General features: G+C 41.9%; 1 protein-coding gene across 4 annotated transcripts in view; it reads left to right on the top strand.

Annotated features, from left to right (window-relative positions):
* Positions 1-20,545, top strand: part of LOC114658897 (regulator of G-protein signaling 8-like) — a 108,218-nt gene that overhangs the window by 22,287 nt on the left and 65,386 nt on the right. The gene's annotated exons all lie outside the window — the stretch shown is intronic.

Here is a 20,545-nt window from a genome sequence, read left to right as displayed (position 1 = left end):
TGGCGGGCTGGGCTCTGTCGTGTGTGTGCCTTGCTTGCCATGGTCTGGTCTCTGTCTTACGTGCCATGGTCGGCTGCTTAGTGAATTGTTGGTTGCTTGCATGGACTTGTGTGCGTCTTGCTTGCCATGGTCTGGTCTCTGTCTTACATGCCATGGTCGGCTGCTTAGTGAATTGTTGGTGGGCATGGCTCTGTCTTGCTTGCCATGTCTTGCTTGTGTCTTGCTTGCCATGGACTTAGTGAATTATATATATAGATGATGTGTTAACAGTTAATGTCTTTCATTCTGTGATAGAAGAGTACCTGCACGAGTGAAAGGGAAGGTCTAGAAAATGGTAGTGAGACCAGCTATGTTGTATGATTTGGAGATGATGGCCTTGAGGACAAGACAGGAGGCAGAGCTGGAAATGGAAGAGTTGAAGATGCTACGAGTAACTTGGGTAGATGGGGTTAGAAAAGCTAGTATTAGAGGGACAACACAGTTTGGTGACCAAGAGAGAGAGTTTAGATTGAGATTATTTGGGGACGTGAAGAGGAGAGATGAGGGGTACATCGGGAAAAGAGTGTTGAGGATGGAACTGCCAAGCAAGAGGAAAAGAGGAAGGCCAAAGAGGAGGTTTATGGATATGGTGAGGAAGGACATTAAGGCAGTCAGTGTGGCAGAAAATGATGTAAAAGACAGGGATAGATGGAGATGGATGATCAGCCGTGGTGACCCCTAAATGGGAGCAGCCAAAAGAAGAAATTAGTATCTTTCATTCTCATGGTTCTTTTCATGACATTTGCAATAATTTGATATATGAAATGAAAGCTGATTTTTTCTTAAAATGTTGTCTTTTAACATTTTTTCCATACTTCTTTGCATCATTACATACACTTTAACAGTTAAAATTGAATTCAACTCCCCCAGACATTTGTCGCATCTCTCAAGTCTAACGTAATCCAACGCAGCTTGCTCAGGAGGAGCACGCTAGTGTGTTTCTGCCTCATGTGGAGGCGCACGTGGAGGCAGGTGAAGCAGCTGGGTGTAGAGAAGTCTATCAGAAGTAATTTCTGAAAAGCAGAAGTAAAAGGAAAATGTCAGCCTGTACTTCACACAAATGCTCTGGGGAGTAGTTTGTATCTGGGACTGCCAAATGAGCCCATTTAGCAGACAGCCCGTCTAAAAAGAAGACTTGACTCGTGAAATCATCAGATGATTTTAGGAGGAAGCCGAGCTGTCATTTGCTTTTAGAGAGGATTCGCCAAAAAAAAAAAAGACATGTTTATATACATTTTCCAAATTTAATTTTGGCAGGCAGTTCATCAGTAAGAAAAGCTTTTGTTGATTTCATGTTAAAACTTGGCCAATATGCAAAAATTGACCCTGTGGAATGTTTTGTTAATTTCCTGAAAATGGAGAGTGATGTCAAAGTGGCTGCACTTTTAAAAATGAGAGTAGTGTGGTGTCAGATCCGCCCCTGCTCTTCGAATGGAGGAGACCTCAAGAATTCTCAGGGCTGAGATATGGCAGAGACCTTAGTGTCTTTTAAAAATAATTCAGAAATCATATTCAGTTGACTGTGACTTTTCAAAGTAATACAATTACACTGTCCACACTATTAAAATCACCACTTTCTACCAATGAGGGACTTGTGGCCTTTCCCAATCAGCAGTTATCAAAACAGTTTAGAAACTATTTAATATTATAAGTGTAGAGGTAAAGCTTAGTATCTATCCCAGCAACCAGGTGCCACAGGTGGCCTACTTTCTATGGTAACAAAAAATAAAAAAAAGAGATTTCCTTAATATCTTTTTGGTTTCTCCTAGACAACAATGAGATCTGAAAGAAATAAAATGCAGACTTTTTTTTGTGTTTCATACTTCTCACATTTTCCTCTTGAGAAAAAAATACCTCAAAAATACCCTGATATTCTCACAAGTGTCTCCCCCTGAATTTCAGCCAGTATCACAAAGTCACACAATGGGCTCAGATTTTCCAAGTAGTGTCTTGACATGTTTTTTACAAGTTGAAAGTATTTGTATTGTGTGCTAAGTAATAATATGGTGAAGAGCATGGTGTGGGGGCAGCTACCCGTATACTTGGCTGTAAAAGATCAAAATAAGATGCACAATTGTGTACAGACTGAGTCTAAAACAGAACTGATTAACTGAAGGTAGTTGGCGGGGTTTTAAGGTCGGTCAGGGGAAGTAACGTCATCTAGACGGGAACCGGAAGCGACATACAATACAATACAATACAATACAGTTTATTTTTGTATAGCCCAAAATCACACAGGAAGTGCCACAATGGGCTTTAACAGCCCCCCAGCCTTGACTCTCTAAGAAGACAAGGAAAAACTCCCAAAAACAAACCTTGTAGGGAAAAATGGAAGAAACCTTGGGAAAGGCAGTTCAAAGACAGACCCCTTTCCAGGGAGGTTTAGTATCCAATTATAACTATCATGTTACTTATGTTTTAGTGCTAATGACTAACAACAGAGATGCAGTCTGTACAGTTAATCAGCAGCTCTAGTCAGGGTGTGCTAAACTGAAGTAGTGAGTCTTCAGCCGGGATTTAAAAGCTGAGACCGAAGGGGCATCCTTTATAGTAGCAGGCAGACCATTCCACAGTTTAGGGTCCCTGTAACTAAAAGCTCGACCTCCCATTGTTATTTTATTAATCCTTGGAACCATAAGCAGACCGGTATCTTGAGATCTTAATGTGTTCTCTGGTTTGTAAGTCATGATAAGTTCAGACAAGTAAGCCGGACCTTGGCCATTTAATGCTTTATATGCATTATATGACATCATCAGACCCAGCCGGGATTCCCCGCACTGGGTCTGCAGAGGTAATAGAGAGAGGATTAATGCACTCTGCCACCCCCTAGACTGGCAGATGTTGTAGTTCACCTTGGAGAAAGGCATCAGTTTAATAATAAGTAAAAAATACAGAGTCCTGAAAGAGTTTAAAACAAGACTAGAAAGACAAAATATCACATGTTTTTCAAGCCAAGTTCTCAATTTTAACTACTTTTCCCTCAGTTGTGTCTCATGTCTCCTTTTTGTCTAAAGCTATTATTCCTAATGAATTTTTAGGAGAAACATCAGTGACAAAGTCAATTCTTAAATTAAATGTAAAAGAGAATCTCTCCTAAGCATCAAAGATCAACCTTTGAGCAGTAGATTTTTCCTATGGGTTAAAGACAATGTTTTCACCAAATGCTGACTGGGCTATTCACTAGTCGTGTAGGAGGGATATAGTTCTATGATTCACATCCGGCCGACCTCCAGGAGGTTTTCCAGGAAAGCCCCAAGCCCAGTCCGGTTATTTTTGTGCCTCTCCTCATATATACATATGTATTGTGTTCAGAAGGTATTCAGACCCCTTTATTTCCTGCACTCGTTACTGTGTGGTAGATTTAATTTAAATGGATACATTTGCCAGTTTTGCCTATCAATCAACACTCAATGACCGAGAATAACAAGTTGAAAACATGTTTTCAGCAAGATTTGCAAATTTAATAACGTCAAAAACTGAAATCTCTCCTTCATATATATATACTCAGACCTTTTGCTGTGGCACTCCAAATTGCAGTCAGGTTCATCCTGCTTGTTATAATTCTACTTGAGATTTGCCTGGAACGTCACGATAAGTTTGATAAGTCTGTGGCACGTTGAACTGATTTTACATTGTTTAGACTTGTATATGAGGTAAGTAAAATGTCAGGTCAAACACTAAAACATGAAGCCCAAGGAGCTCTCTGTGGACCTCCATGATTAAATGGTGGTGAGGCATAGATCAGGGCAAGGGGGGATAAAACCCTAAAACCTTAAAGCTTTGGGAATTCCCAGGAGCACAGTTGCCTCAATAATTGTGAAATGTAAAAAAATCTGAAGCCACCAGGACTAATCCTAGAGGTGACCGCCCTGCCAAATTGAGTTATCTTCAACGAAGGGCCTTAGTTAGGCGTAAATTCTTTATTGTTCAAACACTTTTAGAATATGTTGCAAGTATCAAAATCAAAATAAGTGTTTAGCACAAAATCAATAAAAATTATTTAGTTGTTACATCAAATAATGGGCTTTGTGAACAGTTTAGGGTCGTTGCGGCACCCCAAACTTCAGAAACAACCACCACAACAGAAGTCCCAGTACAATAAAAGGCTTACTTTTACAAAACCCTTCCAAAAAAAGGCTTTGATATCACAAATAACACAATTCTTCTGTTCTTCTCTCGGCCTCCACTCCTTTGTCCTTCTTCCACCTGACTCCAACTCCCTGAGTGAGGAGGAGGAGGAGTGGCTTCCTTCATACCTGACCCAGGAATACCTCTGGTGCTACTGGACAAGCACTTCCAGGTCAGGCAGAAACTCCCCCTGGTGGCTAACATGAGACCCAGCAGAACTCCAATTCCCAAGCAGCCCTGCGGGTAAGTGTATATGGGAGACCCACCAAAGAGAGCTGCTGCCACCTGTTGTACTGGGAGAGCAAATAGCCTTGTGAAGTCGTCTCCTTCCACCCTTCCATTACCAAAGTGTCCCAACTGGGTAAGGAACCAGCCATCCTGGTTCGGATGGTAGGCAACCCTTTGCCTTCAATGATAGCTGTTACATTGCTTTCAGGTCAAAGATCATGTACTATTATTTACTAATGACTGTGTTCTGTTTTTATTTGCATTCTCCATATGGTTCCATCTTTTTCCATGTTGGGTTGTAGAGACTTGTTATTCACAGTGTTGTGCAAGTTCATACCTCACAAAAATCAGCTCAAAGTTCAGTTCACAAAGATTAAAATGAATACATTCACGTTCATAGATCATCATTTCAATTTTGAACTTGTTCATGTTCAGTTCATTTTTGTATTTTCTAAGGAGTGAGAATAAATGACCCATGAGTTTACTTTTTTCAATTTTGCATGCCTTATATTAGACTGTTACAGTGTTCTTGAATAAAATACAATAATTATGAAGACTTTTTTATTTAAATACACTTTATTGAGTTATACCCAGCAACCAGCACATACTGTATAACCATTTATGCTAATATCCTCTCAGTCAAAAAAGAAATTAAATAGATGCAAGTATACATATAAATTACCGCTCTATTTCCAACCATGTGACACGAATGGTGACTGTGGAACCATCATGTAGGTGAACTAACTTATTACGCTGCCGGTCAAAATTCACATCACATATTGCATGTCCAACGGGGAAAAATATAAACTGGCCTCACGAAGTACAATGTTTTCCTAAAAGCAAAAGTGGAGCTTCACCGCGTGCTCATGTCAATGGTTTGTGCAACTTAAGCACAAAGCAGGCAGACACAGACAGGGCCTATTTGAGTCTACGTTATTTGTTCTGAATACAAATAAAAATTTGTACAGAATAAATATTTGTAAAAATCCACTATTTGTTCTTATCTGAATACCGTATTCGGATTCGGCACCACCCCTACATTACAGAGTAAGGCAAAACACTTAATATAGACTGTGGTGCCCGGCGGGTGTCCATGCCCGGCCGGGACGCCTAGGAGGAGTGGAGGAGGGCTTGTGTCTCCTCCAGGACACGAGGGGGCGTCCTCCCTGGTTGTATTGGGGGCCACGGGTACAGAGCTTGGAAGCACTACCCTGTAGGGGCCCGTGGCCACCGCCAGGGGGTGACCTGATGCCTTGGAGACCCTGGACCCCAGCGCTTCCGCCACACCAGGAAGTGCTGGGGGGAAGAGAAGAGGGAACACCCGGAGTGCTTCCGGGTACACAGCCGACACTTCCGCCACACTGGGGAGTGTTGGTGGAAGATTGCCGGGGAGCACCTGGAGCACATCCGGGTGTAGATAAAAGGGGCCGCCTCCCTTCAGTCAGAGTCAAGAGTCGGGAGGAAGAAGGATGACGTCAGGAGGAGGACAAGGAGGTGGCCTGAAGAAGGCATTGTGTTGTGGCCAGGACTTTGGGGTCTTTGGGGCTTCTGAGCACGGTATGGACAATGTAAATATTAATGTAAATAAACGTGTGTTGGGTGACTTGAGTGTGTCTGCCTGTCTGTGTCCGAGCCAGTCTCCACAAGACCTAAACCAGATCCCAAATGTCACCTAAGACTGAACTCGCTCACGTTCAAGTTCTTCACTTGCAAATACATTACGTTAAGTTCACTGTTCCTAAAAAAATGAGCTTGTTCAATGAACGCACTCTTCTGAAATAGTTCATGCACAACACTTGTTACTCACATATTTTAGCGTACAGAGACCACCTACAAAGCACTACTAAAGAAGATGCCTATCAGCTTCAGGCTCTAAATCTTTTCGTCTTCCGTCATATATTTCACAAATTTTGTTGACAAGGTGTTATAACATACAAAGAGCTGTCTTATCGATTTAGTGTCTTTTCCATCCATCCATCCATCCATCCATCCATCCATCCATCCATCCATTATCCAACCCGCTATATCCTGGAGCCAATCCCAGCCAACACAGGGCGCAAGGCTGGAACAAACCCCAGGCAGGGCGCCAGCCCACCACAGTAGTGTCTTTTCTAATTTCATTATTTATTGTGAGAAGGTCTTCAATATGAAAGACTCATCTTATTGTCTGTTACTGGGGGTGGCAGAAGCCGATCAAAGCAGAAACGGCAGGAGCCAACCATGAACAGCACACCAAGCCATTGCAGGAAATGCTACCAAATAACTAACTTATAAAGCACTGGGACGCTCAACTGGACTATCCAGGCAAAGGCAGACACAGAGAGAACATTCAAACTCCACACAGTTAGTCCACAGGCAGAAATTCCAATACTGTCTTCTAAAGCTGTGAGGCATTAGTGCCACCCCCTGCACCATTATTGGAGAATAATTGCCCCGGGGTAGACTGGCAAATGTTCAAGGGTTGCTTTCTGCCTTTGTGCTGGGTGCAGCCATGATAGGCCTCGAGTCACCAACATTGAATTGGATTCAGTGGGTTAAATAATAGTTGAATAGATGGATGGACAGCATCAAAAGTTTGGCATGAAATGATACAGATTAAGGAGAAGATAGTGGCAGTAAAAAATATTCCTCTCAGGCCCGGCCTATAAATTTAAGAGGCAGAAGTGGAGAAAATAGTTTGAGCACTTGACTTTTATTAGGTACAAGCCGTCAGTTCCACTCTCCTGAACTTTCCAGTCTACTGCTCTTCATGCTGGCAAATAATGCTTGGTGCTTTCCCTTCAGGACATGGCACATTGTGTTGCTGCAAGAATGAGCAGAATTTCAAATAGGGGACGACATTCACTTTCGGCTGTTTCTCAGAAGATGGACGTATAAATAAACCGGCCTGTGAGTTGACCAGCGACGCTATCTTGCCAGAGCATTCTGCTTGAAGGACTCGAGGAATAATAAATGACTCAGAAATGTCACTCATTTGGCCCAATGTTCCAGCAGTGGACTGCTGAGCGGTAGCAGGATGTTAGAGATCATTAAATGTTTGGACTGTTTCTCCGAGTGGCTTCCTTATAGTAATTGGTCAGATGATCAGTCCCTTTATGCAGGGTTGATTATATAATATGTGCCTAAGATTTTATTTATTTATAACCCTTTGACTGAAATGTGCTGATCATAAAATAACCTGTTCTAAAACTTCAGTTTTCACATAGTCACAATCTGACCTGCTTTCACAAGAGATGAGGCTATTACAGAGGATGCTGTACATTTTACTGAACATCGTCACATTGAGCGGATATTGTTATCCAAGTCAATGTCATTTATTTACTCATTTACTGATTTCAATTTGTGGTTGAGGGATGCAGAGCCCATTTCAGCAGCTTTTGGTGCAAGAGAGGAAACACAGGTTACACATTTCTACAATCAACCTGACCCTTCCCATTTTTGGGCTCAAACGAGACAACCGGGGGGAACAGGCTACCTCCATAGAGACAGTGACCAGACTTTGAGAGAATGTAAGCATAAAAATATACTCACGGCAAAAAAAGGGCAAATGTGAACCCCCCCCAAAAAATCAGATTTATACACACATTTTAAAGCAATTTACATTTATAACAATGTGCGCACATGAACGTGCCTTGAAAGCCACCCCGAAACATCCATTTATGGAGCATGCTGATCAGCCTCATACATAAGCAAGTTTGATGCTGCAGAACCTTATTGGCTAGTAATGTCAATGTCAATTTATTTATATAGCACATTTAAAACAACATAGTAATGCTGTGGCCAAAGTGCTTTACAATAATAGAGTAAAAGAAAAACAAAACAAATTAACATAAAACATACTGTAAATAGAAATAAAATATATGAACATAAAATAAAATACATAATAAATTGAAGTAATGTAATGTTATATAATCACAAAGAGGAAACCATCAGTATTACATTATTTATTATTTATTAAATGAGTCTAAATACAAGATGGAAGACAATGAGCTACAGGAAGCAGCCCCTGAAAAGGATTTAGAGGTTTATTTTGATGCAACATTTTAATCGACTCAGCAATGCACAGAAGCAAATAAAATGGCAAATAAAATGTTAGGTCAAATCATAAAAACTGTTTAATTTAAGTCAAGGAATGTTACACTCAAACTATAAAATTCACTGGTAAGATCACATCTGGAGTATTGTGTGCAGTTCTGGTCACCACAGTACAAGAAAGACATAGCAGCACTTGAAGGTGCAGAGGAGAGCAACCAAGTGCATCATGGGACTGAACTGTGAAAAACTTGGAGAATTAAACCTGTTTAGTCTTGAGCAGAGGAGGCTGCATGGGGACCTAATCCGGGTGGTCAAAATCCTCAAAGGCCTTAATAAAGAAGGTCCAGCAACATTCTTTTAGCTTAAGGGTGAATCTCATACTCATGAACATTAGTGGAAATTAAGGGCAAGTGCAATTAAGACTGAAGCCAGGAAGCACTTTTTGACACGAAAAGTTGTGGGACTCTGGAACAACCTAGCAAGACATGGAGCTGAAGCAGAAAGAGAGAGCGAGGTTAGGAGCAGGCACTGATGCAGCGCATTGTTGCACCCACCAAATGACAAATCAACTCAGGATCCCAGATTAGGACCCGAGTGCAGCAATGCAATGGGTGACACCTCAGCACCACACTAGTTCAGATGGAGTGGAACAGGGTGAGGTTCTTTATGGTGGCAGGAGTGCCAATTCTGCCACCAACACCAAGGTTTTTCCCTGCAGGTTGGAAGGCCTACATGCAGGGCTGGATGGAGATTAACTTCATACCCAGGACGGAGCAATTGCAGGTTAAGGGCCTTGCCCAACGAAGTAGAGTCACTTTTGGCGTTTACGGGATTTGAACCAGCAACCTTCCGATTGCCAGTACAGATCCCTAAAATCAGAGCCACCGCTAGCGGAACCAGAAACCTTGACAACTTTTAAGAGAAATCTGGATGAGTTATTGGAACAGCTTAGCTATCAGCTCAACAAAGCAGCTTGATGGAGTGAATAGTCTCCTCTCGTTTGTCAGATTTCTTACGTTCTTATGTGTCTGTGTGTGTTTGGATAACTGGCCATTTGAAACTGGCCTGGTCTGACTGTCCAGTCCTCCACGGACTGCAGTTTTCCTCAAACATCCCAGAAGATGTGCCGTTTAAGTCAATCGGCTCCTTTTGGATATGTGTGTGTGTGTGTGTGTGTGAGCAGGACCTCCCATGGACGGGCTCCGTCTCAAAGGGTTAGTTTCTACCCGTTGTTGCTGGGGTAGGCTCTAGCTCTCCATGAACTTGAACTGGATCAAGCAAGTTTGAGAAAGTTATGTTAGTAGATCCATTGAGTTTTAGTCCTGCTGATGCTAAATCTAAGTGTTCAAGTCCTGTCCGTTATTAAGACTATTTCTTTAGTAAAATATTTCAGAGGGTACAGACAAAAGCACATGTAGCAGATACTCATGTGGCACTTCAAGATCTGCATGTCAAAGATGCTACCTGGAAACCGGGCTCTTCAAGCCTCATTTACAATTTGGAAGTACATGAATTATATAACATTAGGCCTTGAAGTACTTGGAATAAACAATTTAGTGTTGCTATTTTGTCTACTACAGTAAGGTTTCCATCAGCATCTGCTGACAGCCTTTGGCAAGGTGATGTGCCGCTTGCTTAATTTGTGTTTTCCTTTTGCTCAGAACTCCAGGGGTGGTTTATTTATAGTCAGATTTCTGCCCGTTTTAAGGCATCTGATGTTATTTAGAGTGGCACATTAGTTCACACTCACAGATTCCTGGTTCAAAATCCAGCTTGGGAAATGCGTATGAAGGGTCTGCACTGTTTCCCCAAAGGGTTTTCTTCCTATATTCCACTAAAATGTACAAGTAAGGTTAATGGATGACTCTTTTCATGACAATAAACTTTTCAGGTGTGTGTTAAAGTATGTTCAGTGATGGACTGGCACCCCCCCTTTTTAGGGTACAAGCATGCTTTTAATTCAGTAGTGGCCTCCTAGACTAGCAAATAGGATGAAGCAAGTTCTGAAAGTAGATGGATGGATTTACTCCATAGGCGTCTCTATATACATTTTTATAAAGGTATCAAAGAGAGAGAAAATGAAGAAATAATCCACAATTTTAAATGACATAAAATGATATCAAGAGTCAGCTTTGAAAGTTGGGTCTTATCTTGCAATAATTTAGCTTGATTGATAGATAAAAGGTGGACTTGACGTTCCTAATTTATTGATTGGATTATTATTGGATTCTGATTACAAAAGTAGAAGGAAAGATTCATATGATAATATCTTCCTACAAAGTCCACTTATTCAGAGCAGGGTAGAGGAGAATATGGAGCTTATCCCAGTAAGCATCAGGTGCAAGGCAGGAAAAAATCCCTAGACATCGCAGGATGAACCCACACAGGCCAGTTTAACTTCACCAATCCACCAAACCTGAATGTCTTTGGACTGTGGGAAGACACTGGAGCACCCAGAGGAAACCCACACCAACATGAAGAGAACATAAAGCTCCACACACTGGGAGCACCCAAGATGTGAACCCCAGTTGACTTGCTGCAAGCCCATGATAACGTTGAGATGTTAAATCCTAACTGAGGACATAGGAGGTAAAATCACATTAGAGAGCATCCATCTTTCCAACCTTCTTGTTCAAGGCAGGAGGCAATCCCAGAAAGCATTGGGTACAAGGCAGAACTTAAGATGTAAAAAACTGGGATGGGAATTAAATCTTATTGGAGGACATGTACTGATTAATAACTCAGAAAAACCAAGATTTATAGTAATTAACAGCAGACACACAATTTGTTTTTTTGTTTTTTAATATATTATGAATCTCTGGAGTTTGTTTTTAAAAATCTGTTTATATGAATCTTCAGCTTTTAAATTTTTGCAATAACATCAAAAGGCAACTTTTTTTCCATGAAACACAGACATTTATAACATTATTAGTATTCACTATTATTAGTGTAAAATCTCTTTACTTTGAAACCTACACTTAACAGAGCAGCATGGTGGCACTGTAGTCACTTCTGCTGTCTCAAGGCTCCAGAGTCCTGGGTTCTGCTCTCAGTCTGATTTATCTTCAGTGAAGTTTGGATGTTCTGTCCTCGTCTTTGTAGGTTTGCTCCTCAGTATTATAGTTTTTCTAACATCTTAACTGGTTTAACTGGGGACTTTGCTTTGGCCTGCTATGCATGTGTGTGTGAGTGGACCACTGGCATTGACTGGTAAGGACTGAGGATTGGCTCCTGCCTTACACTCAATGCAGCCAGTATTGACTCTGACTGGATAAGTAAGTTAAGAAATGGATGTATCTGCAATAAATCAATATAAATAACCATATATTAGTTTAATTATTATTTTGGCCAGCTGTGGTGTGCTGGGCTGGTAGCATCAGTTCAAAAGAGACCCACTGAGTTAAGCTAATTAAAAGGGCAGGGTCAGTTATAGGGAACACTCTGGACCCCGTGATGGTTGTAACAAAGGTCAGAATTAAAACAAAACTGAGTGCCATTATGATTAATGCTGCACATACTTTCAGTGACTGAGAAATTTCAGCCAATAAATTACCATATATGCTCACGTATAAGTCGGGTCTTGAAACCCGAAAAATCGATCATAAAATCAGACCCCGACTTATACGTCTATTCAAAAATGCGACACTTAAATTTTTTTTTTTACATCTTCTTGCCTCCTCCAATCTTGCACCAGTTTCTCAGATGCATCGAATTTTGTTGCAGCAACGTAGTTACCAATTTCTTTCACTACTTCAACAATGTTTAATTTAAATCCAGCTTCATATTTTTTTCTGATCAAATGCTTCATCGTAGACAAAGGATGCTCCAACGATAAAGGTGTATGAAGGTGTGAGATACAAAATATAAAAATCAGTGCAAACATCTCATCGGAATAGTTCGGGTATTACTGTAGTCACATTGGCACCAATAGAAAGAGAGAGACAGAGAGGTTAGGAGCACATGCTGATACAGCGCATTGCCGCACCCACATAGAAAAAAAGGCTGTGTGCTCCGTGGTTACTCTCTCAGGTGGGCGTTAGTATATCATAATCTCTTGGACCAACAGCATGAGTTTTCCCAATTCAACTTATACGACCAATATTATAAAATACCAGAAATTATACAATAAAATCAAGTCCCGACTTATCCGCGGGAGAACTTATCCACGAGTATATACGGTATTCAGCAGAGGTTTCTCAAGAAACTCTACGGGTGCTCTTTTATACCCATAGCATTATGCCTATATAGTGCCTCACCGACATATATAAATAAAAGACCTGTGTGTGTATGGAGCAGTATGCTCTGCTCATGCGCAAGCACAGCCACTAGATGGCGCATAATGCACTTTTAAATTTTTTCGGCGCCTGCCTTCACCTCACTTCTCACTAAGAGAGACCTGATGTGCAGGAAATGTGGTCACGTAACAACGACGTTGTGCTAATGACACAGATGAAGAGACACAATGTTGAAAGAAAGCAAACGTCACAGTTCAACGACATGCAAGTGAAACACCTCAGCAACGGACGGCAATGCTTGAAGTTTTCACTAAGAACATTGTCTATCTGGAGGTATTTTCACGAGACAAAGATTAATAGGACTCATATGCTTGTGATATGGCTAAGATATGGTATTGACAGTGTCTTCTTACGAAAGCCAGGTGGGCAGCAAGCAAAGGTGGGCCCATATCCTCTGCCCTGAGTAATCCTTAAGAGTTAGCTGACACCTCTTCAAGGTCATGAATACAGTAAAACTGCTAGGGAGCCTATGGGTTGTTTTTTTGTCATGAAGGCCACATGCAGCTGGTATATATTTATGTTATACGTACCTGGCTGGAAGGCCCAGTTGGCTAATGGGCAAAAAGAGTGTCAGGGTGTTCCCTGCCTTAGCCAGGATTGTGGCAGAAGACTCCTGTGCAGAGGTGGACACAGGTTAGACTGAAGAACAATACTTGGCCAGAAGTCCAGTGTAATGGAAGGACAAGTGGAGATAACCTGTCAGGACTACAGGCTCCCCCAGTAGGCTACATGGCAGTATCCCCACATGGACACCTGCAGAGTATGCTGGGACCTGTAGTCCCAAAGAGCAGCCAGCTCCATATTATCTATCTATCTATCTATCTATCTATCTATCTATCTATCTATCTATCTATCTATCTATCTATCTATCTATCTATCTATCTATCTATCTATCTATCTATCTATCTATCTACACTTACTGAACAAATTTCTAGGAGCACTCCATTTTTGCTGAGGCATGCAGATGGTCAGAATTTGGTGCCAATAACATGAATTTATACAACCCACCTGCCTTGTTTCAAGAGTCCAAGATGCTGCTGGTGGTGTAATGGTGTGAGGAACGTTTGCATGGCACACTTTGGGTCCCTTAGTACCAATCATTCATCGCTTGAATATCAAGGCCTGTCTGGGTATTGTTGCTGACCATGTGGATCCCTTCATGGCCACAATTTACTTGTCCTCTAATGGCCAGCATGAATGTGCAGCTGACAGAAGTTGTGTGATGCAATCATGTGAACTTCTTCTTCTTCTTCTTCTTCTTTCGGCTGCTCCCGTTAGGGGTTGCCACAGCGGATCATCTTCTTCCATATCTTTCTGTCCTCTGCATCTTGCTCTGTTATACCCATTACCTGCATGTCCTCTCTCACCACATCCATAAACCTTCTCTTAGGCCTTCCTCTTTTCCTCTTCCCTGTCAGCTCTATCCTTAGCATCCTTTTCCCAGTATACCCAGCATCTCTCCTCTGCACATGTCCAAACCAATGCAATCTCGCCTCTCTGACTTTGTCCCCCAACCGTCCAACTTGAGCTGACCCTCTAATGTACTCATTTCTAATCATCCATCCTTGTCACACCCAGTGCAAATCTTAACATCTTTATCTCTGCCACCTCCAGCTCTGTCTCCTGCTTTCTGGTCAGTGCCACTGTCTCCCACCCATATAACACAGCTAGTCTCACTACCGTCCTGTAGACCTTCCCTTTCACTCTTGCTGATACCCTTCTGTCACAAATCACTCCTGACACTCTTCTCCACCCATTCCACCCTGCCTGTACTCTCTTTTTCACCTCTCTTCCACAATCCCTGTTACTCTGTACTGTTGATCCCAAGTATTTAAACTCATCCACCTTCACCAACTCTTCTCCCTGCATGCTCACCATTCCACTGAACTCCCTCTCATTCACACACATGTATTCTGTCTTGTTTCTACTGACCTTCATTCTTCTCCTCTCTAGAGCATATCTCCACCTCTCCAGGGTCTCCTCAACCAGCTCCCTACTATCACTACAGATCACAATGTCATCAGCAAACATCATAGTCTCACTTTCCAAGATTCCATTAAACAATCTGGTTAAAAACTCCACCGCCATCTCTCCTAAACACCTCCATGCTTCCATAGGTATAGTATGTCATCTGGACCAATGACCTTTCCATTTCATCCTCTTCATAGCTGTCCTCACTTCCTCCTTGCTAATCCATTGCACTTCCTGATTCACTATCTCCACATCATCCAACCTCTTGTCTCTCTCATTCTCTTCATTCATCAGCCTCTAAAAGTACTCTTTCCATCTGCTCAACACACTCTCCTCACTTATGAATACGTTTCCATCTTTATCCTTTATCACCCTAACCTGCTGCACATCTTTCCCAGCTCGGTCCCTATGTCTAGCCAATCTGTACAGGTCCTTTTCTCCCTCCTTAGTGTCCAATCTCTCATACAACTCATCATACACCTTTTCTTTAGCCTTCGCCATCTCTCTCTTCACCTTGCGCCTTATCTCCTTGTACTCTTGTCTACTTTCTGCATCTGTCTGACTATCCCACTTCTTCTTTTCCATCCTCTTTCTCTGTATACTCTCCTGTATTTCCTCATTCCACCACCAGGTTTCCTTTTCCTCCTTCCTCTTTCCAGATGTCACGCCAAGCACCCTTCTTGCTGTCACCCTTACTACATCTGCTGTAGTTTCCCAACTGTCTGGTAACTCTTCACTGCCACCCAGTTCCTGTCTCACCTCCTCCCTAAACTCAACCTTGCAGTCTTCCTTTTTCAACTTCCACCATTTGATCCTTGACTCTGCCCTCAGTCTCTTCCTCTTCTGGATCTCCAATGTCATCCTACAGACCACCATCCTATGCTGCTTAATTACACTTTCCCCTTCAGATTGACTCTTCTGCATAGGATATAATCTACCTGTGTGCATCATCCTCCACTCTTGTTCGTCACCCTATGTTCCTTCCTCTTCTTAAAATAACTTGTTCACAACAGCCATGCCCATACTTTTTGTAAAATCCACTATCCTCTGACCTTCTTCAATCCTTTTCTTGACACCATACCTTCCCATCACTTCTTCATCTCCTCTGTTCCCTTCACCAGCATGTCCATTGAAATCCGCTCCAATCACCACTTTCTTTCCCTTGGGTACACTGTCCATCACGTCATCCAACTCACTTCAGAAATCATCTTTCTCATCCATCGAACACCCAACTTGCGGGGCATATGCACTAACAACATTCATCATCACACCTTCAGTTTCCAGCTTCATAATCATTACTCTGCCTGACACTCTTTTTACCTCCAAAACACTCTTGACATACTGCTCCTTCAGAATAACTCCTACCCCATTTCTTCTCCCATCCGCACCATGATAGAACAATTTGAATCCACCTCCGATCCACCTGGCCTTACTCCCCTTCCATTTAGTCTCTTGCTCGCACAATATATCAGCCTTCCTTCTCTCCATCATATCTGCTAACTCTCTCCCCTTACCAGCCATACTGCCAGCATTCAAAGTTCCTACCCTCAGTTCCACTCTCTTTACTTTCCTCCTCTCCTCCTGCCTCCGGACACGTCTCCCCCCTCTTCTTCTCCTTCTTCTTCTTTGGCCAACAGTAGCCCTGTTAGCTAACAGTACTGGTGGCGGTCGTTGTTAACCTGGGGCTCGACCGATCCGGTATGGAAATTTGTATTGTTGTCCACATATTGATTTGGCAAAATTTTAAACCGGATGCCCATCCTGATGTAACCCTCCCCATTTATACGGGCTTGGAACCGTCATGAAGAAACACACTGGTTTGTGCATCACCTGTGGCTGGGTTGATGCAATCATGTGAACATGGAGGAGAATCTCAAGGGAATATTTCCAGCATCTTGTGGAATCCATGCCATGAAGAACTGAGGCAGTTTTGAGGGCAAGAGGAGGCATTGCCAAGAATGAATAGAGTGTTCCTAATAATTGGTATCTCTCATATTTTACAGTGCTTTTCATACAGTATTTATCCAAATGTTTAAATCTTTTTTATAAGGTGTATTGTCTGTGTTTAATGCATGTTCACAAATGTACTGAAGACAACACAGTGTGTTCTAATTTCAACAAATTATTTCATGTTGAAGTATTTACATATTGAGTAGTAGATGTGAGTATCAAATGTATTCACTACATTAAGTCTTTATTATTTCACAGTTTGTTTCACTTATACTTGCTGGACTGATGGCTGTAATTTGCTTTGAGGTCATAAAAGATGGCAGCTCCATTGTTTTATTTGTTATCACTATTGGCCTTGGTTTAATTTCCTGTGTAATATGTAAATGAAAAGCATTTTTAATATGAATCTATCTATCGGACTATATGTTTTTCTAAAACCTTTGACACTTCAGATATATTAAAAATGCAGCTCTGCATACGTTTGATTGCCTTTTAGAACATTTATTAGATTAGAGAAAAACCCATCTTCAAAAATGATGCCAAGTTCGAAGTAGCCCGAGTGCAGGATTTGTACTCTGCTAGCCGCGTCCTGAGGTGTCCCGTGTCGACGGCTAATGAATTTTCTCAGATCAAAGTCAGTGCCCCATGCAGGCAGAATGCTTTGCATTTTATGTTCTTGCTGTGCTGCTGCCAAGTACAGGATGTTTTCTTCGGTGGCTCTCATTGCCCCGATTGTTCACACAGCGGTGGGGTGGAGGCCCCTATTGAAATGAAATTAATGAGAAGCCTGTTCCTTGAGGGGCCACAGGGTGTTAATTTCTTTAAAACAGTTTGTACCTTCCTGCTCTTTTTTATGTGGAGAAAAGTGACAATCAGTAATCAGCCTGTGCGGCTCGCCTCCCGCTATCTACCTACGTGTAACATTTTGTTCTGTTTGCATACCGACTTCCTCTATGAGCTTCTCTACCGCAGGGAAAAAAAAAAGTGAAAAGAATAAAAAAAAATTCAGAGAGGTATCATCTTTGCTAATGTTCTCACCAGAAATGAGATACAAAAAAAATATAATCACGCTGCTACTTTATTTATTAAGATGTTCCTTCTAGCCGGCTGTTTTTCTGAAGAGCAAACACGCATTGCCTTGCAAGTCATCAACTTTTTTTCAGAGAAGTATGAAAAGCTGCCAAAAAGAGCTGAGAAAGTCTGTGACTACTCAATTAAACTTTATGCATGGTTGGCGGTATAAAAGAGTGGTTCTTTGACCATAAAGTGCAAGGGCACAAATTCAGCTCTCACTATTGAGGTTTTATAAGTCCCCCATTAATCCACCAGTTTAGCATTAGCCGTGGAAGGTCCAGCAGTCAAATGTGAAATTTTATGGCAGCATTGAAACCAAGGAAGTGATCATCCCATCACAAATCACTTCCACGTTCACCCAATTAATGTGGACGGCCTTTGACTGTCAAAGGAAACGAGACACAGAGGAGTAAATCCCTGCAAAACACAAGGAGAACTTTCAGACTCCATTAACCTACAAGTGAGAAAAATTGGGTCCCAGATACTGCTGGGTGGTAACACTACTCACTGTGTCACCTTTCTCCAGGCATGAAAGGCGCTATATAAGATATGATCAAGTCACTGATGCAGTCTAGGCTCTGACTGAGCAAGTAAAAAGATACTTACTATAATACTGTTTGATATCTCTTGTGAAAATGAACAGACTCGACACAATTAAAAAGGTTTGGGGCAGCCACCCGTATAATATTCCTGGCTGCAAAAGAGATTTGAATATCACAGAAATGTTCACAATACTGAATCCAAAACAGAATTGCCAAGGGTTTGCAAAGTAGGTGGCTTTAAGGGATCAGACCAGAAGTGATGTAAGGGAACTGGAAGTGATGTTCTTCTGGGAGCCGAAACCGCAACTGATGTCCTTCTGGGTGCCAGAACTGGAAGTGACATCATCAGCTCTGAATCAGACAGGTTTTCCCATGGCTGGTCTGTAGAGATAACAGGAAAAGATTTAGTGCACCCCGCCATCCCCTGGCCTGGCGTGGAATTACCTTTGCTTGGTCCATACAACATCCTCCTACTCGCACGTGTGTGACGCTCTCTATTATAATAAAAAAATCCTGGGATCAGACAAGACTTTTTAGCCTGGGATGAGATGAGACTTTTTCAGAGAGATACTTTCACATCCCACGAGACAAGACTTTTACCACGCCCGGAGCTGGAAATGAAAGACAAAGAGTAGATAAAAAAGTAGAACGTTGTAAAGAATTAAAAAATGTCAACGTGATACACGTGCAGAGCAGGTTAGAGATAATGAAAGTACTAAAATTCGAAAGTCTCAAAAAAATGATAGTAAAGATCGCATTGGCGCAAACAAATGGAAATTATTACTCAGTGAAATAACAGAACAGTGAAAAGATATATATATATATATATATATATATATGGTTCGGATTTAAACTTGGGAGGCACAGTGGCGCAGTGGTAGCGCTGCTGCCTCGCAGTTAGGAGACCCGGGTTTACTTCCCGGGTCCTCTCTCCCTGCGTGGAGTTTGCATGTTCTCCCCGTGTCTGCGTGGGTTTCCTCCGGGCGCTCCAGTTTCCTTCCACAGTCCAAAGACATGCAGGTTAGTTGGATTGGTGATTCTAAATTGGCCCTAGTGTATGCTTGGTGTGTGGGTGTGTTTGTGTGTGTCCTGCGGTGGGTTGGCACCCTGCCCAGGATTGGTTCCTGCCTTGTGCCCTGTGTTGGCTGGGATTGGCTCCAGCAGACCCCAGTGACAATGTGTTCGGGTTCAGCGGGTTGGATAATGGATGACTGAATGGCAATGACTGAAATGAACTACCAAGAACGGAGGAATATCCCCCAGATTTATAGGGCAGAGGGCAGTTCCCGGTGTTGTTTCGTAGGTGACCTGTTTCTTGGGGGACCACCCACAAAACACATGAAACATAACACAGGCATATTATAGTCAAGATCATAAACATAGAATAATGCACATAATCAACAAAAAAATCAACATTAACATAAATAATGGCATACAAATACACAAAAAAAGACATGAAACTTTGAACTCCAGTCAATGGAAGAACCCTGGCTGAAACATGACACATAATATTAAACTAATACAATTATGTCCCTTTGCACCTTCAACAAATGTGTCAAATAAAAGCTTTAAACAATTTTTTGCTTTCAACTTTGTCTTTAGCACACACTTTTTTTACAACTCATTGATGGCATGGGGCTTGTATCATTCAGATTCTTTCAGGTTCTTTGGCTTGGTGCTTTCCAACACAACAATGCTTTATGATACGAATTACAATGCATACAATGTGGCTATGAGAAATAAGGAATGTGAGTGTTTTGGACCTTGCAAATAGAAGAGAGCACTTTATTTGTGACATCAGCTGAATTGTCACCACACCACACTCCACACCTCCAAAGTGCAAATCCTGCCGACTACGCCAATTGTATTATCATGGACTCACTACACAAGCCTTATCACCTCCAGTGACGAGCGATGAACCCATGATATTTGGATTACAGCAGCCCTTAGAAACAGTTTCAGTGTTTGTCACTGCCAGATACCACAGTGCTAATCTGTGAAGTTAGATAGCTTGTGTAGTGAGTCCATGATAATGCACTTGATGTAGTCGTCAAGATTTGCCTAAGCTAATCGAAGACTCCCGGCCTTAGCCTAATAGACATTGCAATTTCTGGGCTTCCCGGTGACATTAGCTGACCTGTCTACTCAGCTCTCACAGTTCTGCAGGGCACCACCTCACAGGAATGTCTTACACAGGTGGAAGATCATCCCACAATCGTAGATCCTTGTAGCTAAGGATTTGGCCAGTCACTGCCTTTCAATTTAGCCTTGGATTGTTTAGAA

Source organism: Erpetoichthys calabaricus, chromosome 10 (assembly GCF_900747795.2).
Source record: "Erpetoichthys calabaricus chromosome 10, fErpCal1.3, whole genome shotgun sequence".
Lineage (NCBI taxonomy): Eukaryota > Metazoa > Chordata > Cladistia > Polypteriformes > Polypteridae > Erpetoichthys > Erpetoichthys calabaricus.
This window is presented reverse-complemented; position numbering and strand designations above follow the sequence as displayed.